Here is a 16156-nt window from a genome sequence, read left to right on the forward strand (position 1 = left end):
TGCTGACGTCATATCAAAATGCTCTATAGAGAATATGTTCAAAATGGATAGTAACGAAGACGAAGAATGCAGATGGAGATTGTTGCTTGCATTTTATATACACTATTAGTGAGTAGAGGCACCCCCCACACTGTGTGTATTTGTGTGTTATTTATTCACTCATTTACTATATACATTCTATAACTATCACTCTCTTTTACTTCTACGGAGGTACGCTCATACATATTTTGATAACACGATTTATTCATCCTTAAGAAATATATATGTATATACATATATTAACATGGTTTGTTATACAAACAGCAAACCAAAAATGTAATAAAATATGCAGTGCTCTCTATTTAAAATATATACTAAGAAGAGTTAAAAGCATAAGTCTTTTTTCTCACGATGGTTAAGGAAGAAAAATAAAATCAACTGATACATATATTGTAAAAGATAATATAAAACACTAATAATCTTTATCCCTCCTCCTACTCCTCCTCGGTTGAATAAATTAGAAATCCAATGATAGGACATATTATTCTACTAAAAATCTGGAAGAAGATGTTTAAATAAATTACATACTGAATGCTTAATTAATATTAATTCCCCCTAGTTTCTTAGGAGTGGTTATAGTATCAGACTACTTAAAATAACGTATTTTAACTCGGATTCCAATGGATCATGATGCTTTGTACTAGAGTTTTATTCATATATCAATTACAGCCCACAAGTTACAGCTGTGAGGTCGCGGGAGATGATGTTAGTTATTATAGTCGTTGTACAGCACAATAAAAGGTTTCAAGAGGGGGAAAAGAAGAAGAAATAGAAGGGAAGGGAGGAAGAAGGAAGGAGACAAAATCACAACATTGAAAATAACCCAAAAAGATGACCTACCTAGGGGCTGTAATTTTCACTGAATCCGCCGTTTTGTATGGAGTAGAGTGGTTGGAGTCGATCCACCTATGGAAGGGACTCTCTTTAATTAAAAGTACGCGTGATTGCAGACTATGGAAGTAATATTTGGGAGTGGAGTAAGGGAAGACGTGATGGTTCCTCTCTCTATCATTGTAAGGCTGAGTAGATTTGAAAGAAGGAATGCACTACTCCTGGAAGGAATATCACAATGAATCACTGGTCTTTCACTTGATATTAACTCACGCACCCTCGATTCTTAAATACGCAACGAACGTAGAATAATACACTTTAATATGGAGCACTATAAGAAAAACAGCACGGAGACACACAACACAGGTCACACAATCATAACTAACTAACTGGCAGTAGTAAGTATTAGTAGTAGAAGAAGGAGTCCCCAAGGAAGTAGTACTAATAAACAAAATATCTACTGAACATGAAGAACGGGGAGAATACGCAGAAAAGGAAGACAGACACGTATGTTGTACAAAAGTACTTAAAGAAGAAGGCGGAGTACGTGCTGCTGCTGCTGCTCCTAGTAGTGATAGTAGTCCTGGTGGTGGTGGTAGAAACTAAGGTATAGTTTATGGCTGGCTGGCTGGCAGAAACAACCTGGGCAGTCTCTTCCAAGAAGAAGAAGAATAAAAACGACTGTACTAATTCTTTTCTTAGACACACACAACTCTTGGCGTGCGTGCGTCTGACATTATGTGCGCTTTTCCCTCCTAGGCTATGCCCTGCTATGTAGGTTTGTTCTGTATCGACAAAATGTTTCATTCTTTTATTTTCCTTACCCCTCAAAGGAATCTCAGCTCTACTACGTATCTAGACGACTACAAAAGCATACATACCTTATTACATTTTGAAAGAATTCCAATGACATTTCTGTAATTATAGAGGGTATTAATATACATATATCATCCAATTGTTCCTTCACTTACATCTCGTGTACTTGTTGATATTGTGACGGGGGGTTGTTCGTTCATGAGAGAAAAGGAACGGATATTATTGTACCAGGGATCTAATAATTATCAACAACAATGGATGATGATGATATATTATCTAGATGTAATCTTAAATGATGATGAACAGCAACAAATTAGCCGTATGTCACAGTTATTTAAAGAGGAATCTATTGTGTGTGTGTGTTTTTTTTTTCTTCTTCACTGATTCGTCATATCCCCTTAGATCCCCCATCTCTCTGACTACACCTCATCACTACTATCTTCATAAACTATACACTATACATGATTATTGTAAATGTATCCCTCGAAATATACAAGTATATGCAGTGCATCAATACAAAAACAATCTTAAACATAAATAAAGAAAAGTACAATTTCCAAGTTGCATTCATCCTATACCAAAGTATAAACACCCTTTATATTTCCTTAACGACTACACGTCGTTTTGGTCAGTTATGGACTTCATATTACACAGAGGAATGATATTAGAGGAGTGAGTCCCAATCTTTCACCACGGTTAGAGCCCTACAATATATATAAAAAAATCATGTTCAACTAAATGTTATATTTACTATCATTTGTGTAATCTACCGTGGAGCCCTCAACTAGGAAGCTCAGTTGAATAGAACTACTGAACTATATAAAACAAGGGTTCTCGAAATTTGTACAGTGTCATTCACATGGGAAAATATCAACAAGATCTCCATGCACCCACATTATGGCCCACATTTTTTTTAGTTGATCTTTATATTTATATAAAAGAGATGATGTTCTCCCACTCCAATGGATAGGCCCCCACAGAGGCTCGGTGCAGGGATTTCCCTTTGAGAAGTGGGAGGGGGGTGAATATATATTTTTGTTTTAAATTTCCCCCACCACAGACAATTCATTTTTTCCAAATCTACTATATTTTTTATTTCAAAAATAAGATGGGGCACTTTCAACTTTTATAAAGGCCCATTTTTTTATCAATAAATTGACTCATTTTTGTTAGAAATACCTTTTTTTTTTAATACTTTGTGCAAGGTATCTAATTTTTCTCCCAGTTAATACCTAAATAGCCAAACATCCAATCGGCGTCCCTTTTTTCCGACTAAGATAAATGACTAATTGATAAATAGTTTGGCTCATTTTTGATCGAACAAATTATTTCCCTCGAGACATTTTTCATCAATCAGATATAGTCTTACAGTCACAGTATCACATTTTTCTCCAAATGAGCCACGGAATTTTTACAGCTATAGAGTGAAATTTGCGGATCTACGAAGGATGATGAATGATAATAATAATTTATGAATATAAAAAAAATATATTTAGTTGGTAAAAAGAATACAAAATATATCCTCAGGATCTGAGATCTCAAACTTTATTCGAAACATATAAACTAAGCCCAGGCCCCCAATTCTTAAAATCTGATCTATATTAATAAAACAAAGTTGTTCTGTTTTGAGGAGGAATCATTATCTTAGAATTGCGTGACTACTTGATCTAAGAACTAACAATGTAGCATTGAGTGCATGTAACTAAAGCTCGCTTTGTCATATTTAAAACATATCATACGTCAGTAATACGTTGGATGCTAGGAAGGAGGGGTTGATAGTAAAAAGGGTTTATATATCTTAATGCAAGATGGCCGTGAAATAAATATGTTGATTAAAAGAAAGTCCGTTAGGTTCTGTGCATAGAGCTTGGAATAGATTTTTATAGAATTTTAAAATACATTTTTCTTTAAATTTCTAAATTAAAGGTGACACTTATCCAGTTTACCATACAACGAATCTGGGTAACAAAACCCATGTGTTATAATTTAAGAAATAATCCCGAGCAATGCGGGGGGTTACTCACGCTTAGTACTGCTTCGGTAAGCATTTATTCGGTCCAGACCAGTCTTAGGACCCTTAGTACTACTCGAATTGACTATAAAAAGAAGTATAAAGTTGAGTAACGTCATCAAGGACACAACTTTATAAGCAGTGATGTAAATCCACATTCATTTTTGAGCTGACCCGTTTTTTTCCGAATTGGTAATCAAAAAGAATGAGTCTTCTTTTCCTCAGCAGTAGTTATTATTATTGAATTCTTGAGTTGTGAACATCCTTTCCTAAATAGATTCAATTATATTCAAACCCTGATTGAACATTCGTCTGTTCTCATAAAAGAAGGGGCGGGCGTAACCTTGAGGAGTTGTGGTGGATTTATAATTTCAAATCCTTCTTGGACTCAGATTAGTATTGAGGATCGATATTGGAATAATTCCAGCGAATGCACTAGTTTATTTACTTCTTCCCCTCTTCCCTTGTCACAGGTGATTATAGCTGAAAAGTCATGACAGCTAAAGTACTCTAATCAAATACATTCTTCAAATTGTCTTGGTTGCCATTTTGATATACGCTTTTTTTTTAACATATCCATTGTAGTCAGAGTATTATTTATTAGTTTCATAATTGATAATACGGACTTAACTTGATAGTCATAAACAAGGATCAACAAAACACTACTCCTGCTACTACGTCACTAGAACTCCTTATCTCAATTGAAGAAAAATGAGCTACCTTTAGTGGTATTTTTGGTTCCACATTTAAATCAATATACAATCGTCCAAGCTTGTTTTTGTGTTAACAGGCCAGAAGTTATACCCAGTATAAAAGTTGCATGAATAATATATGTACAAAGTTTCAAACCCACTATTGCTAGCCTCACACTACTTTGTCTAATACCACCAATACGCCTATACATAGATAGAGAAAATCCTTCTCCAATTACTCAGACAAACACTGTTCTTCCCTAATGCAATCTATACCGTTAGATTACATATTGTGTATTTCTTAATACACAATATGTACCTATATTAGACTGTCCCGTTTTTGGGCTTATATTATGACCAAGAAACTTTTCTCAAAAAAAAAAACCAACTGACTTTGGCAAAGTTAGAGGCCTCTCTCCTCATTTTTGGCATGGTATAGCCTATATGACATGGAAATAATGAGAGTTTTAAGCAGGTCTGCAAAGTTGTTGGAGTTTCAGTCGTGGATTCGGTGTCTTTTTTTTTGCTGGAGTCGGAAAGTTTAACCTCCAACTCCGAGCCCAGCTACAAAAATTATAATAATTTATGTAAATAAAACTTATTGATAATCTAAGGCTTAAATTGTCTGTTCGTAAAGTTTTTTTTGTCTAAATGATTATAAATGATAGGTAGAGTAAGTACTTTTAATCATGTAACTTGAAAGTAATTTATAAGTTTACTTCGCAAATTTCAAACGTGCTCTATAGTCTATACCAGGGGAAGGCAGCCTTTGAGACATGCAGTACCAACTTCAACATTTCTAATCAATGCCACTATCAACAGTAATGAAAAAAAACACACACACAGGCACTATGGGAATAGGCTCTAATGTGTACGTGTCAGTAAATATGCCTCCACATGCTATAGGTTGCCGACCCCTGGTCTATACAATCACAATTCTCGAACATATCTAAAGTTTACAGCATATTGTTGTGTAGACCTAGTTCATTACTTAGTCATGTGGCTAGTCAATATCATCAGAGTAAAGTATAACGTTGCAGGGATACAGTACATAAATTATGCTCAGAAACTTATTAAAGTATTAGTAATAGATGGATTTCAATCCATTATACATACGTGGTGCGTCAATATAAAAACAATCGTGAACAAAATTTATTTATTTACATACAAGCTTACTATTTAAATTACTGGGATAATTAAAAATACTTTAGCTACATATAGTTTAAAATATTTATTTGATCCATGAGACTTATATTGACACCGATTTGCCCCTTTTAAATTTGTTACAATCCCCCAAAAAGGTTAATAACAATAAGCCTTGTTGATAGACAGTGACGATAGTTATTTGTCGAAGCATATATATGTAGGCAATCCAGATTCAATTTTGACAAAAATATTTATATATTATTTTTCTAATGAATAATTATTACACAATTAAAACACCAAATCATTTTGGAAACTACAAAATTAGCACCAATAACTCACAAATTAAAGAACGGATTGCCAATAATTTTTGACAGCTTCCTTTTGAAGGTTTGTACAAAGTGAAAATGAGGGGAATTAAAAAAAAAAAAATACAATATCTATGTTTTCCGCCCATGAGTTACCACTTTTCCTAAGCTTAATTACCCTGTACAACGCCAAAAATGATTTGATAGGGATCTGATTTTATCCAAAGTCATTTTTTTGGATTATTTCCGACAAAAAAGTTGTTTGTAAAGAACAAGAAAGATGCCAACTCAAAAACAAGACATCCTAATGTACGTTATTGTACTAACTAATATGTAAAAACACACTAGATACGAATAAAAACTCATGTTACATACGACAAAAACGACTTTGAATGCTGCATATTCTAGATATGTACCTCATCATACACGGATCTATCTACTTGTTCCTCCCTTTAACACTACATAATAATAACACCTTTATTGTGAGTCTAATCCTGTGTCTTCAATAGACCATGTTTCAAAAGTGCTATTAATGTTTTTTCTTATAAGTATTATTTCTTGTAGAAAATGACAAATAAAATTTCTCTCTACCGAGTATAGTGCGCATTTTTATGTCTTTCATGAATAAGAATGGGATTTTTGTATACAAAAATACACAGTTTAGCGTTTAGAAAAGGAAAAACAGTTAGTAACTGTGTTTTTTGATTCTATAATTCTTAAATAGCATCCCTCTTTGAAGTTTGAATGTTCTAAACTATTTGAAAATTAAACATTATCAAATAATATATTATATACGAGGATAGTCTGAAAACTTTCCGACCTCAACATGAAAAGTGCAGCAGTCGTAAATAAAAGTTAGTTACATCTATCTAGCATCCGTTGACATTTACTCACCAAAGACTCAGCTATTTGAGATGCACAGTTGTAATATAACAGTCCTTTGAGTGAATTGACGAGTGTTTTTGTGAAAATGGAGAAAATCGAGTATCAAGCTCTCAAGACAATGAAGGAAGAAAAAATCGTGTAAGTTCACCAAATGTCCCTAAACGACCGCCGAATTAATAGAATAGGTTATGTGCATGTCGAGGAATTTGTACAATTTGGTCGAGTTAGAGAGGTGGGGGCCTCACTAGGCGAAGTGCGTATAATTACAAGGAGACATAAGTTGAAAAATAGATTCAAAATCCAGAAAAAATGTATTATAACTTTGTTTGGTCGGAAACTTTTTATATTTCCAACTCTTATATACTTAAATATAACTATAATACTTTCTTTGAACCAGAGGTATCACTACTTTTAATCATTTAGAGGCTTAGACCCAAAACTTATCAACACCGTCATACAATTACTTATATAAAAAGGTTTATTTTATATATGAATCCTCCGCAAAAAATCTTTAAAGTACACCCCTGGACTTTGGTATTTTTGACCACCTCAAAAGGAAGCTTTTGAGAGTGCGATACACAACGAAAGACCAACTGACGGGATCCATGATCACTGCTGTAGCCAACCTAGAGCTGAGCTTTCAAATAATTGTGATCCAAATTGCCGCAGCAGGCTGGAACAGGCCATTAAGGTAAAATGTGGCTATATTGATTGAGAAGGTAAAGAAGATGCCCCTTGATTGTATTTATGAATGAATTTTGCCAAATTTGCTGATATTTTGTGAAATTTAACCAATAAACCTGTATTATGAGACACTATTGTTTCTTGAAAAACACGAACACATATTTGGAAGGATGAAAAAGGTATAACGTATATAAATGATGAATAGAAGAGTGAATGAGGGGATGAATGAAAATTGAAAAAAAAAAAAAATTGACACAGCAATTATTCCGAATCCTTTTTTTTTATATGATTATTTTTAAATACCTTATTCTTCATATTTTTAGTATTCTTCTTCTTATTATTATTAAGAGATATTTATTAATTCAGCAATATTTTTATTATTATTCAATCGTATTCACACCGTCTTTTCATTGAATGTATCTACAGAGTACAATAGAGCACTACATACACGCTAGTGTTAGGTTCCAGTCTGAAAATCCTAGACCGGTCTCAACTAGTGATGGGTGGATTCCAAAAAAAATCTCGATGTCGATTACAATTCTTTAATATTTTAAATAATACTTAAAATATACAATTATTAAATTTTTGCGGAAAAAAAAATACAAAAATTTAAATTTTTCAGAAACAAATTTTAATTATTAAATTTTTCAGTGGAAAAATTCAAAATTAAATTTTTTGGAAGGAAAATTCAAAAATTAAATTTCAAATATACAATTTGATATCTAAAAATTTTTCAAACATCCACAACTATTTGAAAAAAAGAAATACAAAAATTAAATTTTTGCGGAAAAAAAAAAATTTCAAAAATACAATTTGATATTGAATTTTTTTTTCAAACATCCACACTTATTTACAAAAAAAAAATAGAAAAATTAAATTTTTGTGGAAAAAAAATAAATTTCAAATATACAATTTGATATTTAAATTTTTTTTCAAACATCCACAACTATTTACAAAACAAAATTCAAAAATTAAATTTTTTGTAAAAATATTTAACAAATACAATTTGATATTTAAAAATTAAATTTCAAGTTTTAAGTTTTTTGGAAAAAAAAACAAAATTCAATAATTAATTTTTTAGGAAAAAAAACATGATATTTTTTTTTTGGAAAGAAAATTCAAAAATTAAATTGTCCATATGAAACTTTTGCTATACACAATTTGATATTAAAAAAAATTTCAAACATCCACAAATATTTACAAAAAAGTAAATTTTTTGTGAATAGTTCAAAATTTTTTTTTATAAATATGATATATTGAAAACAATGAAAAACGGATTGCATTATGACAAAAGTAATTACTTTGAGTCATAAAAATCAGTTTTTATACAATGTCTCAAAGACAAATGAAGAGAAGCCATGGATTTTTTGTCATCATAATCTGCATTAGATTATACAATCGTTTTTGTAAATAAAAAGTATGTAGCTTTTTGATGTCTCACAAAAAAAGGGGCCTGTCTCCAGTCTCCATATACATATATTAACTCCCATATATTGATAAATGCAGAGAGATTTTATTTCAATTTAGGAATGAATAGATTTAATTACGTAATGAGTGAAGCAATTATTAATGTTGTATGTACATAGAGTAGTCATGACAATGGTATTAAGTATACGTGAGCAACAATGGTTGCTCACTCCCACTATATACCATGTAAGCATATCCAAGAGATAATCATTCCGACGAAGGGGTCATAATATATTTATGATTAGTGATGAAAATCCTGTGTACAATGGGCAGGTTAAAGCAAAAACACACAGAAAAGCAATATGGTCACCCTGACAATTTGAAGAATTTTCGGAGGAGATAAATAATTATGCTCATGACGTTTCATAATAACCCCTACAATCAGCTGTAACAAGGGAGGAGGGGAGAAGGAAATAAACCCACGTCTTTTATGAGCACACAGTTCAATCAGGCTTTGAATATATTTATTAAAGTATGTTCACCACTAGGGATTTAAATAATAATGACAACTTCTAAGGAATATATAATTCATTCTTCAGATGACCAATTCTAACAGCAACAACAAAAAAAAAAAAAAAACCCCGGCCAGCTAAAAAATATACATCATTGTTTTGACCGTCCAGCTGACTGGGGGGGGATACCGATTTAATTTTGTTTTAGGATGAGGGTATGAAAGATTTAGGAATGCAATGCATTGAGAACTGATGAATCTTTCACTGATCAACGAAATCTTTTCAATATGAAGTATATCAGCAAGGACGTCTGCAGAGAGGGAGGGGCATAGAGGGAGTGTAGCACCCCTCAAATGAAGAAACTTCTATTTTACACTAGAAATTTTTTTTATAAGAAAATACGGGTAATTTTTTTAAGGACTAATTTTCAAAAAAAATTAGGTCATTCGACCAAAACAAATTTTAAACCCCAAGCCCCCCCCCCCAAAAAATATATATATAATCCTACAGACACCACTGATCAGTGGTTACCAAGATAGCCCATATATTTTATTTGCATATACATATAGGGAGGGGGGGGGGATCTAAAAATTAAGAATGTCCAATCGGTGGGGGGGTATCAAGTTTTGGACAAACACAGATTAAAAATGTTACTTTTTTCCTGGTATCATAAATGTATTAGCCCAAAGAACATCGTATCTCCTTCTTCTAGTATTTTATATGTGGCGCGTCAACATAAAGACACTCTTGAATAAAAATCAAGAAAAAAAGTAAATACCACTTCAATGATACATACAGCCATAATATTTCATAGACATATTTGATTCAATGGTATCCTCTACTATGAAAGTAATTCTACTGTCATGATTCATGGGAGATATAAGACAAAGTCGTATGATTCCTGTTCCATTATGAGATATGATCTCCTACGGCCTCATCTCTCAGTCAAAGGATGAACACCGAAATAACTCAATCCTTCCCTCCTCCAAATACTCCATAAGAGCCAAATTTACAACTTCTTCCACACAATGAGACCATCCAGATACCGGTAGTTGCATAAATACACAGACTATTTGTGGCAAATAATTAAATGTGTAATAAAATTCGTATGACGTATTTTTTTTGAGAATTATATAATAGAAAACTTATTCTGTTATAAAATTTAATATAATTACTGAATATAACCACCATCAGCTGCTATGACACCCTCCAAGCGCCCGTGGAAGGCATAGCACACATTGATGATGCAATGGTCTTCCATGGCTGCCCATCGCTCATTGACGCTGGTCTTCAATGAGTCCAAATTCGGGTGGCGGATAGCACAGGCCTTCTTCTCAATTTGCCACCACACACTCTAGTCAAGGGGATTCAAATCAGGTGATTGAAGTGGCCAAATGTTTTTGTGAAGGCCTCCTAATACCCTCCTTCAGATCTTTTCCCTCCTTGACAAGCTTCTGGACCTTGAACACAGTAGTCCTGGATAGTCCAGTAGTGTCCTTGATTATCTCCTAGACAGACCTACCGGCGCGGAGGAGAGTGGCAACCATATGACGTTGTGCCTCGTCATTCATCGTAAACGACTTTGTTTGATGCGAGTAAGAAAAACAAAAACAAAGCCAAAAGATTTACCGAGTTACTTGTGCTGGAACTTTTTATTTCTGGTCACGGAGCCTCGAGATATAAGCGTTTAAAAGGTAGTCTGTGTATTTATGCTACTATCGGTATTTTTGTGACCCATTGAAAAGTGCTAATTATTCCAATAACTCGAAAAAGCCGAGAACCTTCTCCTCTTCCTTAGTCAATATATTCTTCACTGCACTTCGCGTACCAAAGTTAATTCCTTATTATTAAAAGGTTGCAAGAATGGAATTTCAACTACCCTCTGTGGCTGCCTCTTATTTTGATATAGAAAGAGAAAGTATGACGTGTGGGCAATGCCCGAGTCAATTATAGGCTTATTATTCAAGTTTGTTAAGACGCCCAATAATTGTAGCCTCTATTTGCTTTAAGAGACTTATATTAGCCCTGACATATCCACTTTCAAATATAATCTGCCAATATATCCTTTATTTTAAATTGTGAAAATCAATTTTGGCTACATTAAGGGCAATTTGTGGCTCACCCAAAGGGTTAATATGAATAACTTATTTATAAAAATGAACGATAATTATTCGTCGAAGAATACAAATATAATCCACACTCAAAGTGATCGAAAATATATATGTCTCGTCAACATAAAAGAAAGCTAGAATGTTGTTTCTTTATAACAAATAATTATTGGCTTATGATTAAAGTTTGTGGGATGAGTTTTCGATATCCAAGAAGTCGGGCTATAGTTTAAAGCCTTCATTTGATTCAAGTCAAGATTTGATTTGATTTGAGATTCCAATTCTTATTCATTACTGGTATTCAATTATTTAATACTTTTCTAAGTTATATATAAATAAATAAAAATTGAAACAAACGAGTATAATTATTAGTCCATTTTGATGTCCAAATTCGACATTTTAGAGATACATTTCGACTATGATCTTTCGGATAATTAAAGAGTGAGAAGTGTTATACATGCCAAAATCACAAAAATGAATTTTTGAAGGAAATACGACGTCGTGCCTTCAGTGGAGTTTACAACGCAGACTAGGCGTGAATAAGAATATATTTTTTTTAACAATCATTTCTCCACAAGAAAAAAATACAATCCCGAGTCAATTTATTGAAAAATATTTCTAGCTTGTTTTTATGTTTAAATGCTACAGACATATTTGAATATATTATTAGTAGGTATATGCATTATTCCACTCCATTTATAAAATGGAGTGGAATCCTCTCCCCACTAAAATAATGACATAACTAAAATAACAACACTTTTGAAATTGAATTTGGTTATGTAAGGGGTGGGGGGTCGTTTCTGCTGCTGCTGATGTTCTGATGACTACGTGTACTACAGCTTTTGTCCTAAATAGCAGTAGTAATAATAATTATATTTGTTTGTATGTAAAAAAACGATAATAAAAAACGACATATTTGTATCATTATATCATTACTGATTGGATAATGATGTAATTAGTATATTATAATAAGTTTTTTTTTCCTTCTCTTCTTCTTGTTTTGGGATATTGATATATACGGAGTGGTACATTAAAATATGAACACTTTGAATTTTAAACCAGACATATTTTATAAATAAACAATAGAATTTCAGCAAAATGAATACTACAAACAGATGTGTGTCTGATCTCTCTAAATCATTAATGTAGCCGTCCTAAGCGGCAATAATGCCTTCCAAGTAGAAGGCCTGACATCCCCTGCAGATGTAGTCCTCTACATGGCCTTTTAGACTACTTGGGGCGCACGAATGGAAATTCGTTCATCATGTAGAAGTGACATTTTCTCATAAAATAAACATACAAGTTTATATAAGAGAAAAATTGCTCTTCACAGCAAAAGATACCTTGGATCAATGAGCTTTAATTTTTTCCTAGTCCTTCCACCCTATCTTGGAAAACAGTTATTTAACCCATGATATTTCCAAATCAAGAATGATACGGTTGAAGTTCTATCATCAGCCCCACTTCTTTCATTACAACGGTTTCGCTTTTTTTTTTTTTACAGCCTCAGTTTGGTAACATGCAATTGAAATAAGAGACGTCGCTAGAAAATTCGGGCTCAGGAAAAGATATGAGATACAAACAGGGCCACAGCTATATTATTCGCAGTGTGCATTGTGTCAGGGGCTCCGAAAACTAATGTTGCCTAAGACAATGGTTTTCAAAGTGGTGCCTGTGAGGGGAGGCTTGGGAGGGGGGAGGCGCAGGAATATGGATAATTCAGAATTGGTTACAGTATACACATGTTACCTATTAAGGGGCCTTACCAAAAATGTATTAGTGTATAGGGGCATAGTAAAGTTTGGCAACCCCTGTATAAGAAATATTATATTTATCATATTATAGGGGCCTGATATGCTGAGTAGTGGACCTGGATCCATAATTTATCCCAGCCCATCCTTCTTTTATTTACACCGTCTGATGCCTGAAACCACTTCTCCAGATTCATAAGAAGCCCTTGACTATTTGGAACTCAATATAACTGTATCACACTGGCGACAAAAAAATCATTGGAAAACGTTTTTAACTGCACAAAAACAAAGAAAAAAAAACCTCAGAAATTGACTTATTGATTAAAGCTAATTTGTCGATGCCTAAAAAATCCTACACCTAACATTTTTTTTTTTTTTGTTGTTCAAAATTGGTTTTTTTCAGTTATTATTATTTTATTTTTCACCTAACGGCGCAGAGTCCCTATGACAATTTTCAAGCCATTGCTTAGCTTAAACAGTATTTTTTGACAAAACACAAAATAGAGTCCCACTTAGTACAACTCACAAACTAAAGATCGGATCTGGATGCAACTTTGACAGCTGTCTTTCGCAGGTTAGTAAATATTGAAAAAAAGATAAATTTATATGAAAAAAGTGCATAATATATGTCTAAAGCCTGGGACTTTTCATCCGCTCATGTTTTATATAATAAACTAATTTATATAAGTCATTGTATTTCAGTGTTGATGATTTTTTAGGAGATGTCCCCCCCCCCCACACACAATGATAAATAAACATATCAGGGCAAATAAAGTATCAAATAAAGGTTTTAAAATAACGTCAAAAGTAGTATTGAATATCTTTTTTTTCATCCCAGTAATTTGAGTCCAAAGCCTCTAATTGACAGACATATTTCTATATAATATTGTACTGTATATATTTAAAATGTACAAAATAAAAAAGATTTCTCTCCTTCTTACTTTTTGATCAATATAGTTTTGTACATTGATGAACACACATGTGTATTCTTCGATAAAATATCGTCAATTTCTATCAATAAACTATTCTTATTTACCATTTGGGTGCATCCCAAATTGCACTTGAATCAGCCAAAATGGTCCTCATATTGAAGGAGTATGAAACTGATATATTTTATAGTTGAAAGGGGCCCATATCTGGATCAATATTAGTCCTGAAAGTCAAATAAAGATTTTAACCTTCAGCTTAAAGTCTTATGAATCTACATTCATCCCAGTAATTTGTAACCAAAAACCATAGCTGACCTAAATTAGTTCATAAATGATGCATCTAAGGTAAAAAAAAAAAATAGATTGGGGATTTTCTCTTTTTTCTTGATTTGAGTTCAAGACTATTTATTTGTTGAGGGAGCTCTTATATAAAGAGAAATTGTGTATTATATAAAAAATATGAAAAACAGATTTATAGCTGTGGTGGTTGTTGTATATAGATCAGGCCTGCATACATGCATACGCCCCCTTAATCATTTTTATTTTTGATATGAGCGAGTGATTCTAATGTATCTTTTGGCCGTTGTGATACTAATTGTACATTGTCGTATTTCCCTTATATATTCCAAGGTTTGGTTTTATACATTTCATTTATGAAAGAAGGGAATTATTTACGTATTTACGTTAATCCCGGGTTCTTTAACTCTTTTTAGATTCCGAATTAATTGAGAAATTATCCCGATTTCCATGTGCAATATGTATTTAGAACTTTTAAAGGATGACCTTTTTTCAAGGTAAAAAGGTTTGCTGACCTTTTTTTTGGATAAAAGACGAGTTTATAAAATTTATCAGGGTAGTTGTATTCCTGGCTTCTCAATGTTAATCTTCGTCAATCATGAGCATACGTATTAGTGTTGGGTTTCGATCTGGAAATCCTAGATCGGTCTGATACCCTTATAATTTTTTTTGGGACAAATTAGTTCGGTGCATCAAAAAAGCTCTGTCTGGACATGTCTCATATAAAAATTCGGTCTATTTCGGTCAGATAAATTGTTTATAATATGACATCATAATATGTTTTTTTCCAAGTATGATGACGTTATACGAAGTTTAAACAGAGATAGCTCGGATTCATTTTGATCCTAGCCTCTCTTATATGTATAGAGAATTTGCTCTAAAACTTATCGTGTACTTTTGAGATTAAAAAAAAAAAAATGAATGACAGTTGATCTAGAAGAAAAATGGTCTCTGATAATATATGAGACCGATTCAAAATCGGTCCACGGTATGGACCGAAAAATAGGTACAAATCAGTCTAGAAAACATCACTTAAGACCGAACCGAAAAAAAAAATCGGTGCTGGACCGAGTCTCAACACTAACACACACTTTTAAGAATGAAATAATAGCGACAGCAGCCTTTAGAAAATAAAAAAAGCTCTTTGAGCTACAATCAACAACATAACTCGAACACCTACAAAATTCTTAGGATTTACAATACCGGTCATGCCCAAAATATAGGACGCTAAAAGTGAGAAGGGCACCAAATTCGGAGATGATTAAGAAATTTAACCCTTCCTTAGTGAACAGGGAATGTCAGTAGGGACAAAAGGAACAACTTTTTAATTTGTAAAAATGCAATTTCTTTGAATAGTTTGTAAATTTTTCAATTTTTAATCAGGGTTTGGTGAATTTGATTAATTTGCTGGCTATTAAGTCGTTCTTTAAGGTATACGTGTTATATCAGCTGTTATTCTATACATCAAACTCAACTTATCAAAACTAATGAGTACCTTTTTAGCTCTTAAAGTTCGTTAAAAGGAATTGATACTTCATAGACTTTTATATATTTAAAAAACAACAACTAAACTATAATGTTTTAGCTCTAATAATAGCAAATTATATCTTGTTGTTATCCCAAACTGGTCATATTCAGATTAGTTTTCAAAAATAATCTATTTTTTCAGTATTTTTCCACTTCCTGCTTGGTCATATCCATCTTTTTGGGACAGCTGGCTGGATGGCTGATCTTCAAAAAAGG

At 32.7% G+C, this 16156-nt stretch overlaps 1 protein-coding gene across 8 annotated transcripts in view; it reads right to left on the bottom strand.

Annotated features, from left to right (window-relative positions):
* The window catches only part of LOC121124234 (rap guanine nucleotide exchange factor 2), a 113135-nt gene that overhangs the window by 23728 nt on the left and 73251 nt on the right, over positions 1–16156 (bottom strand). For 2 of the 8 annotated variants that reach the window (XM_071891062.1, XM_040719390.2), the window contains exon 1: positions 880–1558. The exons of the other annotated variants lie outside the window; for them this stretch is intronic. The gene's annotated coding sequence lies outside the window, so the exon portion shown is untranslated. Of the gene's footprint in view, positions 1–879; positions 1559–16156 lie in introns of those variants that run through there. 8 annotated transcript variants of the gene reach the window in all.

This window comes from Lepeophtheirus salmonis, chromosome 9 (genome assembly GCF_016086655.4).
Source record: "Lepeophtheirus salmonis chromosome 9, UVic_Lsal_1.4, whole genome shotgun sequence".
Lineage (NCBI taxonomy): Eukaryota > Metazoa > Arthropoda > Copepoda > Siphonostomatoida > Caligidae > Lepeophtheirus > Lepeophtheirus salmonis.